Source organism: Photinus pyralis, unplaced genomic scaffold (genome assembly GCF_008802855.1).
Source record: "Photinus pyralis isolate 1611_PpyrPB1 unplaced genomic scaffold, Ppyr1.3 Ppyr1.4_LG1, whole genome shotgun sequence".
In the NCBI taxonomy this organism is placed as follows: domain Eukaryota; kingdom Metazoa; phylum Arthropoda; class Insecta; order Coleoptera; family Lampyridae; genus Photinus; species Photinus pyralis.
Window position 1 is genome coordinate 56,533,676 of NW_022170249.1, and position 15,171 is coordinate 56,548,846.

General features: G+C 35.0%; 1 long non-coding RNA gene across 1 annotated transcript; it reads right to left on the bottom strand.

Annotated features, from left to right (window-relative positions):
• Window positions 1–11,846: 11,846 nt before the first annotated feature.
• Window positions 11,847–12,413, bottom strand: LOC116159266. The gene is made up of 3 exons (XR_004142930.1): window positions 12,196–12,413; window positions 11,986–12,133; window positions 11,847–11,930 (listed from the first exon to the last, which is right to left on the bottom strand). It is a non-coding gene; the product is annotated as an uncharacterized LOC116159266 (long non-coding RNA).
• Between the last annotated feature and the right edge of the window lie 2,758 nt (window positions 12,414–15,171).

Sequence of the window (15,171 nt, forward strand, 5' to 3'; positions counted from 1 at the left end):
CGTTGCACTGTTCACACTGTGGCGGGGGTTCTTTTTTTATTAGGTAGGAGTGTGTTAACTGGGTATGACCACTACACCACTACGAAGCCTCATTACTGCAATTTCGTGCCTTCGATTTCTTGGAGCGGACTTTGAACATTGCATTGGAATTTCATAGAAGAATAGTTGTACCTGAGCTACTGGCTAAATATTTTACCGCGAAAGAAATTTCTAAAAACATGTTATATTGTCACATATGTACTTCAACCGCAGGCCAAGATGTTGTACACTGTAGCAGTGAAAATTGCGAAGTCATTTTTCATTTAAAGTGTTTATTACTTGAAGAAGTTCCAGATATGGTATATTGTAACGATTGTACAAAATTATTAGGCTAAACTGTAATATTTGTATTATTTTATTGTACAGAATTATTAAGCTAAACTGTAAATATTTGTTTATTTATATGTACGTGGAATTTTGAACTTTTAACACTACAAAAAAACAAAAAAAAATACAACTTTATTTTTAATGGCAATTTTATTTTACATACGTACAATTGGTGGACACAAATTTATAAGGACACAGCAAATTGTTACGATTTTATCAATAATAAGTATATCTGCCACATTGCTGATCATGGATATTGGTATTGGACCTTGCAGAATTGAGTATTTATATTTTATCACTCCTATAATCCTCTCTACATGTATGCGTACATGTGCAATTTGTCGACTATCCTCAATATCAAGAGGATGTAGTACCTTTAGTAAAAGCAGGTATAATTAATTTTGCTTGCAACATTTTTAAGTCATCGTGAATTAAAAAACCCCTGTCAGCTAAAACAATATCGTGTGGTAGAATATAGTCTAAAAAACCACTTAATTGTGTAATCTGTTTATCAGAAATGCGCCCACCACAAGCATTACTAATGTAACTTATTGTGCCTTGCGGCGTGACACCTATTAAAAATTTTATTGTCGAATGGTGTTTATAATTTGACCAGCATTGAGCGGCAGTTAGTATATTAAGTATGGAGAACGGTAGGGATTTTACCGTTCGAAGACAATTGTTTGGAGGAGGAGCGAAGCGAACGACTCCAATTATTGTCTGAGAACGGTAACCCTTAACGTTCGACGTGCTTATAACATTTTTTGCGCGATCGAAATTAAATTATGCAACCAATATAAATATGCACTAAGAAATTAACGAGCAGATAAATCGAAATGATCGAAGTGGTATGGTATATATCACTAGGTAACCAGTTTATTTGTCAAAATTGAAGTTAATAATTTCATAAAAAATGTGCATGTGTCTGATGTAGTTTACTACTTTGAACTTCCTTTATGACTTTATGAGCGTCTTGCTATAGAAACAACAGCAACAAATGTCGTTTAATGTACCTGAAAAATAATTAAAAGATTAAAATGTATGTAAGACTGTGATTTTTAAAAGGCGGTCGGTTAAGTATTTTTTGCTGTTCTGTTTTTAGATCAGGTAAAGTAATTTGACGTCGTCGTAATCAATAGGCAACTGGTAAATTCTACCTACTGTCATTGGAACACCCATGGTAAATAGTCAGAAATGACCGATCGCGCAAAATATTAAAGGGGCGTTGAATGAAAATTTCAAAAGCAGTCAATTATAAAGGTAGTTTTCTCTTTAAATACCTCTTTAAAACAAAAGGTATATTTTTTGTGCAACTTCACGATCTGGCCAATAATAATAATAATATCCGTTTATTGAAAAAAAACAGTGAACAAAAAAGCAGGTGCAGTAAAAAAAAAGAAAAAAGACATAGAGGAAATGCTCACCGTTAAGTTCAAAAGGGCGAAGTTCAGATTGGTAGTTAAAAACTCTACCATCTGTTCTTCCACTTAACCCTTGCTTATTTAAACGAAGTTCCTAGTCAGCCAATGATCGATATCACTTATGTGTATGAGATTAAAACTAAAAAAAGAAAAGGGCTTAGAGAGACCTATGTTGTTTTTCTAGCAGTGACATCCGCATATATTTTTTAAAATTTTTCATTGTAGAGGATTTTATATGAGATGAGAGTGAGTTATATATCTTCGGGACGTAATAGCTAAAAGATCTTTTAAATAAAGTTGTTTTATAAATTGGGATTTAGATGAACATTCTACTTCTTGTATTTAAATTATGAATATTAGTTCTAAATTTGATTCTATCATGGAGATACCCAGGAGTTTTGTTACAAATGATTCTATGGATAAAACAAGCTGTATGATAATTTCTCAAATTAGACATATTTAACCATTTAATGTCATTTAGTTTGTGTGATATTCGGTGAAATTTTCTTATTCCAAATATAAGTTGTAGGCAAGAATTCTGCATACGCTGGATTCTTCCACTGTCTACCGCATCCAAACATGGGCCGTATATATTATCACAATAACTAAATTGTGATAGTACTAATGACTCACAAAGCATGATTTTCAAACTGCGATTTAATATTAGTCTATTGTTATACAGAGTTTTTAAATTTAAGTAGGCTTTGCGAAGAAGTTCCGAGACATGCTTCTTAAATCTTAAATCAGTGTCCAATATTAATCCCAGGTTTTTAGCGTTATCGACAAGCGGTAGGGGCGTATCTTTAATCTTTATTTTTATTTCAGGAATTATAAGTTTGCGAATTTTTGCTCTACCAAATAACATCACGTAACATTTTTGTGCATTAATTTTCAGCCCATGTCTTTCTGATATTTCCACCAAGTCCTGCACATCTTCATTAATATTAGATACAGCATTTTGAGTTTCATGTGGTAAGAATTCATGTAATAATTGGGTGTCATCTGCATATAAATGATATGTACAATATTTGATGGAGTTTATAATAGCGTGAGAAATTTCACGTTCAAGGGTAACGCATTGGAAGCGTGACGATATATAATTCCTAATTAAATTTGTAGCCATCGTACCAAAACCTATATGCTCAAGAATCGCCAGGAGTACATTGTGAGAAATTGTATCAAAGGCCTTTGAGTAGTCCGTAAGCACTAGAACGGCAAGTTTATTTTTATCTATGGCCGACATGATGGTATCCGTCACATGTGCAAGCGCCGTATTGCAACTGTAACCCGCTCTAAATCCCGATTGCATTTGTGGAAGTACACATTCGTGATCTACATAGTGTCTAATTTGAACAACCATGGTTTTCTCTAAAACTTTCGAGAGACAGGGCAAAATACTTATAGGCCTTAGGTCTTTCAATTCTTTCGGACTACTTACCTTAGCTAGTGGGGTAATTTTAGCAATTTTCCACACGCTTGGAAAGGTGCCTTCGCTAAGGCAATAATTTATTATGTGAGTAATAGGTAGTGCCAAGTACGGTAAACATAACTTCCACATATCTAGACTGATACCATCGTGCCCAAGTGAATTTGATTTTAAAGTCAGAAATGTTTTCAAAACGTCCGTTTCAGTGATTAAAGTAAACTTAAATTGAGTTGTAGGCGTTCTAGAACCACTACAGTGCGCAAAAAGTTTGCGTTCATCAAGCTTTACATTGTCATTGTCGTCGGTGTTTGTGAAAAACTCATTAATTTTATTTACTTGACGAAGGTCTACAGGCACTTCGTTAGTTTTTAAAATACTGGTAATGCCTAATTTTTTCAATTTATTCCACGTACTCTTAGGATTTCCATTGCAGTATTTCAGTTTCGATTCTAAGTACGCTTTTTTTTTCTAATCTAATGGAGTTAGTTGTGAAATTTCTCAATTGCTTGTAATAATCCCAGTGAGAAGACTTTTTTGTTTTCTTGAATTTGATTAACGCTTTATTCCGCAATGATATCAAAAGCTTTATGTTATCTGTGATCCACGGAGAAGGGGGTTTGGTGATTTTTATAGTTCGCAGAGCTGCGTGTTTGTCAAAAAGGGTTAGCACATTCGTATTCAAAAACTCTACTTTGTTGTCAATATCAGGCAATGCATACAGAATTTCCCAATTTATAGCTCTAAGATCTCTATCGAAATCGTCAAGATTGAAATTACGGTAGTCTCTATACGTGTAATAGGTGGGGTTGTGCTTTTTGGGACAATCGACAAGTACACTACAATATACTAAATGGTGGTCCGAGAAATCGTGCAAAGAAATCGTTCCTGTATTTTGTACTTTAATGTTTTCCGAGACCACAATGTAGTCGATTAGCGTATTACTCGTCTTGGTTATTCGTGTAGGTTGATTTATTACTTGTTGGTGACCAAAGATATGAAATAATGAAACCATTTGGTTTGTTAAATAGTCGTCAACTTTTAGGTAATCAATGTTAAAATCGCCCGTATATATCACGTGCTCACTGTAAGTCATTAGTGTAGAGAGAGATTCCTCCAATGCATCAAAAAATCCGGCGCATGGGAATTCTTGCCTTCTATACAGGGTGTCCCTAAAAGGTCTGTACAACGCGCTACCAGGGGTTCTTGGTATCAAAATAGGACGATTTAACCCAACTTACCTCTATCCAAAAGTGCTTCGGTAAGGCGCTATCTACCGCCAAAGATTTAAAAAAAAATCGTTATTTTTATTTTATCGGAAAATGGTTTTGCCGATTAAAATGAAATTCGGGATGTGAATGTCTAATGTAAAAAGGGTCTTTGTGATATCATCGTTTTGATTGTAGTTGCTATGTAGGTGGTAAAATACTGACCATCCACATCTGAAGAGGTCTAAAACTTTTTAACTACTATTTTGACGGTTCTGAATTTTTAGACACTGATAGACAGTTTACTTGCAAGCATTTTTTGTCTCTTGATGAATATCGCTATCTGTGATGGTTTACGAAAAAAAAATAAATTTAGGCATGATGAATGGCATGCACCATACATGCGATTGTTCCTCAAAAACCATAAGTGCAAGCAAGAAGTAGGCTATGAAACCGTAGTGCATGTAACGTAGAATAAACGAACACAACAGAGTAAGTCAATGTAATGTATTAATTTAAACGTACTAAATGTTCAAAGTGACCTCCATTTTCACGCATACAAAGCATTATACGGCGTAATAAATTAAACTGTACCCTTTGCAACATTGGTACGTTATTTTTTAAAGTTTCTACAGAATTTTGAATCCGCCGCCACAATTCCTCTTCCGTATTAACGGGTGTGGAATACACCTGGGCTTTAACTGCTCCCCATAAAAAAAATCCATCGGCGCTAGGTCGGGAGAGCGCGGTGGCCATTGCATGGGAGCATCATGTCCTCTACCTATCCACTTATTGGGGTATTCCTGATGTAAAAAGTTTCGGACGGCTACAGTAAAATGAGGAGGGGCACCATCATGCATGAACCACATGTTTCCGCGTAGCTCCAAAGGTACGTCGTCCAATAAATCTGGCACAGTATTTTGAATATGTTGCAAGTAACTATCGCCATTTAATCGTTGAGGTAAAATTACAGGACCAACAATAAAAGTATCAACGATTCCTGCCCAAACATTAATCTTGAATTCGTGTTGATAATGGCTAACTTTACATGCATGCGGATTCTCATCTGCATACACATGTTCATTATGTAGGTTTGTTATGCCCCTTCTTGTAAAGCAAGCTTCATCGGTAAATAAAATGTTTCGGCAAAAATTCTGATTTCGAACTCTTCGTTCATTAATATTAGTACAGAAAATTAGACGTTGATCCGGGTCAGGCAACAAAAGATCTTGCACTTTTTGAATGTGGTACGGGTGTAGCAATTGTTCGCGAGTGACTCCATTGACAACGTTTTTCGAGACCATTAATTCCGACCCTAAGCGTCTGCTACTTATCTCCGGTTCGTCTGCTACACGATCCAAAATCGCTTCTTCGACATCGGGATTCATTACATAACGTCCACGTCCGTAATCAGCCATCACAGGAGCAAAGCGACCGGTCTCACGAAGACGTCTTTCAACAGCCGCAAACGTTTGATGGTTTGGTACACGACGATTTGGAAACCTGTGAGTATACTCTCTAACGCATTGGCGACCATTTCCACGACAGTATCCAAACACTAATAGCATATCAGTTAACTCTGCGTTACTGTATTGAAAGGCCATATTACAATTTTAACAATGAAATTTTAAGTCTTCAAGCAAAACGTAAATTGTTAAAGTTTAAGAAACAACAAACAAACGTTACGCCACTCAAAGGTTTCACAGCCATCTTCTGATTTTTTGAGGAACAATCGCATGTATGGTGCATGCCATTCATCATGCCTAAATTTATTTTTTTTTCGTAAACCATCACAGATAGAGATATTCATCAAGAGACAAAAAATGCTTGGAAGTAAACTGTCTATCAGTGTCTAAAAATTCAGAACCGTCAAAATAGTAGTTAAAAAGTTTTAGACCTCTTCAGATGTGGATGGTCAGTATTTTACCACCTACATAGCAACTACAATCAAAACGATGATATCACAAAGACCCTTTTTACATTAGACATTCACATCCGGAATTTCATTTTAATCGGCAAAACCATTTTCCGATAAAATAAAAATAACGATTTTTTTTTAAATCTTTGGCGGTAGATAGCGCCTTACCGAGGCACTTTTGGATAGAGGTAAGTTGGGTTAAATCGTCCTATTTTGATACCAAGAACCCCTGGTAGCGCGTTGTACAGACCTTTTTAGGGACACCCTGTATATAACTCCTATTATTAATTTGGTGTTATATAACATTAAGTTAATCCACAGTTGTTCTATGCCAGTATGGGTATTAGTTTTTAATGATTGTATAACTGAAAACGTGAAAATATTTTTTATGTATATACCTACACTGCAATTAATGATTTAAATCGAGCATATAGTTTAAAACCGCAGGAATAGAAAAGAACGACACATTGTCCCTGTTTGCCCGACTACCACATGTACAATGCATGTAAGAGGCATGATTTTTAATGTCAATTCTATTCTAACCTACACTAAACTGGTATAAATAAACTGTACACTTTTATTAACACTAACCGCTGTTCTTGTGGCCCTTATATAGTCTCAGATTGTTCTTCTCCACTTCACACACTACTACTTGCACTATTGTCATCAAGTAACATAAACAATAATACTAGTTTCTTCTACTTCATATGCAAGTGTGTACTTAACATGCCAATCACCGGCTCTTGAATATATTTGACATTTCGCTAGTATGCTCTATAGCGTTGGCATGATAAGATGGTCGATGAATTCAAGGCTGCCGGTGCAGAGGAAGCAGAAATTGTAAGACGTAGTGGAAATGTGGACTCTGATGGTGTACCCTTTATTACAGTGTATGTTGACGGTGGGTGGAGTAAGAGATCGTATGGACATAATTACAATGCTGCATCCGGAGCAGTAAGTGATATTATGTGTTATACAAAATTTTTACTTATTGTTATTTTTAAGGCAATTATAATTGGAAAAGCGACGAAGAAAGCTTTATTTTTAGGTGTAAGAAATAAATTTTGTTTTGTATGTGCCAGAACATCCAACCAGAAAACACATCCAGCTCAACATGTTTGCTTTCGTAATGGTAATGGCTTTTCATCCTCTATGGATGCTGATATTCTGGTGGAAGGCTTTAATCGTACTTTAGAGATGCACGAAGTAAGGTACAAGTCATTTATCGGGGATGGAGATTCTAGCACTTATGCACATATAAATAGCAAAGGAACGTATGCGCTAAAGAATTACATCTAGCAAAAAAAATCTAACTGTTGCTAATATCACGAAATTAACAAACCAAGCTAAACATATGCCCACAACAGTCATTGTGGTTCCATTGAAAGGTTAAAAATCGATTTAGTAAATGGCCTATTTCATGTTTTTGGACATCATACAGAGTGCATGGAATATTACTGTTCGCAACCTGACGAGACTCCCAACATAGCATATTGAAGGTATATCTGAAATAGTCAACATAGAAAGTAAGTTTGAAAGTTTTAATGCATTGTAGGTGCGACAGACACATTAATTAAGAAAGCTCATCTCCTGATTGCAAATGAAACCAACAACAGAGCTGAGCTTTTTATGAGCCTTTTGGCCAAAAATAACGCTGGTCAGAGATTAAATCTGACCATGAAAGGATCGTTCCAAAACAGAAGCCAACTAGCAATTTGCAGTAAAATAAAGGTGCAAGTTGGCATGAAACAACTTGGACCAACATTGTGGCCAAAAGTCCAGGAATGTATTTTAAGATATATAAAAAAGAAAATGACACTGAAACAGAAACGCAGCTCTATGGGTTACCGTTCAAGTAAATGCCGTAGGACATTATTTTCAAAGGCCCAGAGACCTAACAATCACTATGGTGTTAAATCTCTGGAGCCAGATGTAGACCCTAAACAACTGGAAGCAGAAGGTGGAAGAATACTAAATAAATTACAGGTTAACCACAGGGTGTAATATATAATATTTATACAAGAGATATTAGGTTAGAAAACATGAAAGAGATTGTCAGCGAGATCGATGCAGGGCCCGTAAACAACATCACAGTAGTCAAAGTCAAATAGGCCTAAAGAAGAACGAGAGTTTTCAGGTCCACCGCATCAGTAGCCAGAAGTATTTGGAGTTGGTTGAGGTGTAGCTTGCATTGTGGAACCACCTGGAAAAGTCTTCTGCCACTGGTTCTTTAAATGAAAGAGATTCACTAATAAAAACTGTGGGTAGTATAGAGGTTCCATTTTCCTCAGAGAAGTGAACTGCAGCAAGGTAGTCCAAATCTGTAAATATCTTTTTCTTCAATGGATGAATCCCACTGCAAGCAAACCCAGACTTTGCCAGTTCTATCCTGCAAATTGCCATGAAAGCAGTCCTTACTAAACCTGGAATGTCCCGTTGAGATATTTTAAGAGAACGATATAGATTCATCCATTTAGCACAGGCTTCATTATCCAAATACAGTGCCATCTATGTATAAATTATTTGGTCGAGTCTTAGGTGACGTGACTTGGATGGCAGTCTCAGATGCATAACTTAGGCAGGTCGATGGTCGCCCCTTCTGATCGGCAATCTCTTCTAATGTGTTCGTTTCTACCACGTTGCTGCACCAATCTATTCACTATTTCTCCCATATTTGCGTTCTTTTCTTCTGTAGCAATGGCGAGCATTAGTCGCTATCTATGAGTTTCTCGAACACAACACAAACCTTTTGAAAACGATTTTGTGGACTATTCATGATGGCGATGATCCTGTATTGGGACATTACCTCGAAGGTCACATTTACTAGAGTTTTTAAGTACAAGAATTATGTTTTGTGTATAAATAATTATCATAAAGTTTTATAGTGCTTGCACTATGCAACAATCTTATATTGCATTTTAAGTAATTAATTGGAGAGCACTCTTACGGAAAATTCTAACCTCGTTCTGTATAGAAGGTTATTTGCCATTTTATAATTACAACTCGAACGGAAAATTTGCATTTGTACTCAAGATTCTTTCGCTATACAAACAGAGGATGTGCACACCAATACAGGGCAGGTTAATATGTAGATGCATGTACTTATTCTAATAACTGCAAGCGTTTAGAAAATTTTAATTAAACGGTATTGTACAAATAATTAAAACTTGTGATGTTTTAATTAAATTTCAAAATGTAATTACGTTTTCAGGTGACGGTATTTTGCGTGTAATTGGCAGAGAAAGCATCGTTTTTTGGAAGGACAGTTTTCGACATTTTTTCATTTCCACCATATTCAGCAAGTGTGAGCTTTGGCTAAATTGACCATTCCAAACAAACTTCGATTGTTTCAACAAAGAAGCGTGTAAAGATATCATGGGTTCAGATAAATTACTTAACCTATTTTCCAGTTTTCTGAACCTCTTTTCTCTTATCAGATGACAGAACTAAAATGTTTTTAGTTAAAGTCACCTTTAATTAGAAAATCTAAAAATAAGTAAATATTGTCATATGAATTACCTTTGATATCTGTTATTTGCGTTTTTAATGATTTTCGATAGTGAACTAATGATAATATGATATGATGTAAAAACTCACCATAAGTCTGGGGAGTATGGTGAATGGGCGGGGCAAGTTGACGTAATAATGCTAATAATACTCTTTATTTCCATCGACATGTAATAGGATACGTCAAAAAGTATGAAACTCGATATCAAAAAATTCATATATATATATATGTATATATTATATATATATATGAATTTTTGATATCGAGTTTCATACTTTTTGACGTATCCTATTAACATGTCGATGGAAATAAAGAGTATTATTAGCATTATTACGTCAACTTGCCCCGCCCATTCACCATACTCCCCAGACTTATGGTATATATATATATATATATATATATATATATATATATATATATATATATATATATATACATATTGAGAGTACCAAGTTACCTCCAAAATAGATACGTACCGTACTTTCTTCCCTCATATATAACGTTGTTACCTCCGATTTCGGAGGTAACAACGTTTCTCTATGTTTTCAACGGAAACCATGATAAGAAGACAGTACTAACTCAAATACGAAATTTATGTTGGAGGTAATATCGAAGCCTATAAGCATGCAATTTTTTGAAATAGTTCACATATATAACACCGGCGCTGGTGTATCACTGCGTATATACGGAAACGATGCGCGAAGGGTGAGGTTACCTCCGCCTATATTTAACAATATCTCTTTTACATGGTTCGTACGTTATCGCCTCCCACGTTTGGCAGCATCGCATCGCAATACGTGCTTATTTAATTTTGAATTTTATGAATGTTAACGCTGTCCGAGCACCATGCATCGAAGGAGCAAGTTAATACTTAAATTGGCGCGAAAAAACGGAAAGTATTTCTAATTAACTATGTTCTTATAGATAATTAGGCAAACTTTATTCATCTTATAAAACATAATTTGCTGAACAATTAAGTTATTGAAGCAGCTTATTATTGCACGTGCAATAAGTTATCGCAATGAAATGCTTAACTGGGAATTTTTAAATACAACGCATATTCGACGGCAATAAGGGTGGTTATGAAATGTTGATTATACGAAATATGTGGATATTTTGTTTAAGTTCTCGTTTTGAATTTAAAATGTGCGAAAACAGTTTTTCGAAAATTTAAACTTTCGATATACTTTCCGTATTATATCTAATTAAAAATTAAATCTAATATACAATGTCAATATTTTTAATACGTGTTTTGCGCTTTTCGACTGTATTAGTGTACTTTAATTTATCTCGAACAATCTTAGTAGTTAGAGTAGGGCTCTTCATGGTAGACATAATCAGATGTGTCCCAAAACATACACGCTTTACACCTACCAAACGTTCCGATTCCGATTTCCGAAACCATAGATGATACGACTATGGCCAAATTAGAAAAAAGTTGCACAATTAAAGAGTTATCGTGCTGTAAAGAAACCAGAATATTCAGATTACTTCCGACGATATGCCAGAAAAACCAAAATTTGCCGATTTCGTTTTGTATTTTTTGCTGACATTATTTGAACAGATATAAAAAAAACAAAAACACGTTCTCATTGCTTCTGTTTAACTCTCTCAACGGTTTCTTGTACTCTAATAGTGGCAATGAAAAAGCGTTTTTTAATCTGTTCAAATAACATCAATAAAAAATCGGCTGATTGCGGTTTTCTGGCATATCTTCGGAAGTAAGGAGAATTTTCTGGCGGTCTTTACAGCATGTAAATTTTTTAATTGAGTAACTTTTCCTTAATTTGACCATTTTTGTGTCTTCTATGGTGTCCGAGAACCCCATGGTAGACATCCTTATCTTGGACACAGTTACAACACTGCAATAAACATAAAATCCAGTCAGTAAAGCTATTTATTTTTTCTAGCATAAGCAAGGAGATGTGTGTCTTATTATGTAAAATCTAAAATAAGTACACAATGCAAGCAAATGTAATCACTAAATTAACTACATAATCATTGACACTTTTACATAAACCATACCATATGCACAATACAACACAATACACACAATATTACCAATGGATTCCTTCTTGACTGTTATCTGAAAAAAAAGAAAATTAATTTAATAATTTACAAAGAAAGCGATAGAACTTTACCTTATCTAAATGCATCTTCCTTGAAGTAGAAAATAATTTTCACGATATTGGTCAAAATTAGCAATGACTGCTGCAGCAAACTGGAGAGTATTTTTAGAATAACCATTGCAAGTAAGGTCTAAACCAACATATTCGTCAATTGTGTTATCTGAAAAAGAGAAATAAGTTAAAATTATTTATATCTTTAACTAAAAAGCGATAGTTACTTACCGTATGGAAATGCTTCCTGCTGCTGAAGTCGTGTATATTTATGACATTGGCTTTGATTTCATTTACGATGACTACTGTAGCAAAAGTTTTATAAGTACATAATAAAGCATCACTTACAAAACCTAATGATAGACTTCCAAACTGTTCAAATCTGTTTGATAAATCACATGTATAAATAAAAATCGGGTAAACCGCAACCCAAATTTTGTACACTGATTTCCTATAAATATTAGATTTCCTCTGAGTTCCTTCGAGTTCTTCAGAGTTCATTTGATTTCTTCGGAGTTTCCCTGATTTCCTCCGAGTTCCTCCAACTTCCACGAAATACCTCTGATTTCCTTGGAGTTCCCTCGATTTTCTTTTGGAGTTCCTGTGAGTTCCTCTGATTTTTTAAAGTTTTTTAATTATTTCATTGTTATTCCGTTGATTTAACAATTTCCTGGTAAGTAAAACCCGAGGTAAAACCATAAAAAAAATATAAAAGTGTCAAGTGTCAAGTTAAAAAGTAATCGTAAACGATTTACATAAAGCGCATTTCCACTTGCATTCATTTCCCATTTGTAAGATGCAACTTCTGTTAAAATCGTAAAAATCCGGCCACAAATATGAAAGATAGCGTTGCACATGGGCAATCCATTGTTGACGTGCTACTTCAATTTCAGTTTATGAGAAGAATTTCATTTCAATGTTTTCTAAATAAGAAAGTTGGAACTGCGCATGCGCAAACCTAAATTTTAAAACTAATGTTAGATTTTCCTTTGTTCCAAGCGCCTAAGTATCAAATTTCACTTAAATAGTTCCATAGATAAAAAAGTTGGCACTGCGCATGCGCAAAATAAAATTTTGAAACTGGCGCTAGATTTTCCTTTATTCCAAGTGCCTATGTATCACATTTCATTTAAATTCTTCCATAAATAAAAAAAGTTGGCACTGCGCATGCGCAAAACCAAATTTTGAAATTGGCGTTTGATTTTCCTTTATCCCAAGTGCCTATGTATCAAATTTCGTTTAAATTCTTCCATAAATAAAAAAGTTGGCACTGCGCATGCGCAAAACCAAATTTTGAAATTGGCGTTTGATTTTCCTTTATAAGTGCCTATGTATCAAATTTCATTCAAATACTTTTATAAGTAAAAAAGTTTGCAATTCGGTTTATGGTCGAGATGCGAAAAGGGCACTGTGAATTTTGAATCGATTCGATTTAACTTTTGGCATTGCGTATTATATGGCTAAATCTATGCCCATATTGAATTTCATGCAATTCAGTTCATAACTCACGGAGATGTAAAAGCGATCGAACATTTCTAAACAAAGTTATCGTTCACACGGACAGATAGATGGACAGACAGACAAAGGAACAGACGGAGAGACCAATCGGCAGGCGACAGATAGCAATGCAAAATTATAAACGATCTCTAGGATCGTTAATAAACGGCAAAAGGGTAAAATTATGGAACATGTAAAAAACGGTTTTTTTGTTTTTTTTACAATAACTTTTTTTGTAAGCGGTACAGAAAAAATTCCTTCCTTGGTACAAGACTCGACACCATAACGAACCAAATAGCGAAAAAAGTAGAACAATAGCTCCTAAGATAAAGAACTAGTAGCGTCGCAAAGTTAGCGGACGGACGGACGGACGGATAAAGACACGACCTTAGACGAAACACTATTTTATATTTTAATAGACCTATTTGCAATGAGAAAAACTCATTATTAAATGAGAAAAATACCATAAACAAATAAAAAAATTAGTTAAGACCAAATTAAATAATAAAATGCAGCACGAGTTCCTTTGATTTCTTTAGAGTTCCCTTGATTTCCTCGGAGTTCCTGTGATTTCCTTGGAATTCCTCCTGAATACACATGGAATTCCTTGGAATTCTTAGCTTCCTAGGAGTTCCTCCGGAATTCCTATGATTTCCCATAGATTTCCTCAAACGTGTACACTGATTTCCCATCGCGGTTTACCCCTCGATAAAAATATATCCTTTGATATATAGTGCCGGTTGCTCCCTCCATAAACGTGGCAACATTGCCGGAGGTGGAAACGTACATAGACTGCATGAATATACGGAAGGAAGTTGGTATAACTTGATACAGAAAAATATATAATGTTCTAATCAAAGAAATTGATACCCCTCTTTAGGATTGTTATTAAGGGGGGTCTATAAAGAGTAATTTGATAAAAGATGGGTCATAACACAATCTGGAGTTGTGGAGGTTAGGTCGCCTGCTGAACGTACCGGAGGTAACAACTTAACAGCTATCAATATATATATATATGTATAATGTGATTTTTGATATCGAGTAGTTCAGGAGGTATAGTTACTAAGCGACGCGACACGACGACTGCCAAGAAATCATGTTTAACAACAATTTCGTTTCTACCGAATTTTTATTTCGAGGTGTAACTTCTCTGGAAGGTAAGGTAAATTTTTCTTGTAGAGGATAGCTTCATACGATTATATTAGAGGTATGTCAACCTTATCAGAGTGGTGTCGTGCAAAAGGTGTGTTAAATGTAATGGAAAATGTCCTTCTTGCTTGTTTTCAAGAAATGAGTAAAACGAAGTCTTCAACGCCTTGGACATCATATAGTATAATGAAAGCATGCTTGAATGTATATCAGAATTGTGACAGTGCGACATTTCCACTGTTGTGTGCCTTTCTATAGCTGCAGTCTCAAGGGTATCTGCCTAAAAAATCGAAGATTTTGGATGTTACTGAAATAAATCAGTTTCTAGTACGTGCTTGATGATCTGCAATATTTGGCAATGAAAGTAAGGCCGGAATTGCCTGGGAAAATATAAAAAAAGGCTAAACATAACGAAACAAAACCAAAACCGGCTTGCCACAGGTAAGCCCATTTATTTCCAACACCTTACGGTTTTTGTAATGTTATTAAAACAACTACATTTATTTGCAGTACTGGCAGCAATATACACAGCCGGAATGCAAGCAATATAAGAGACGCGTT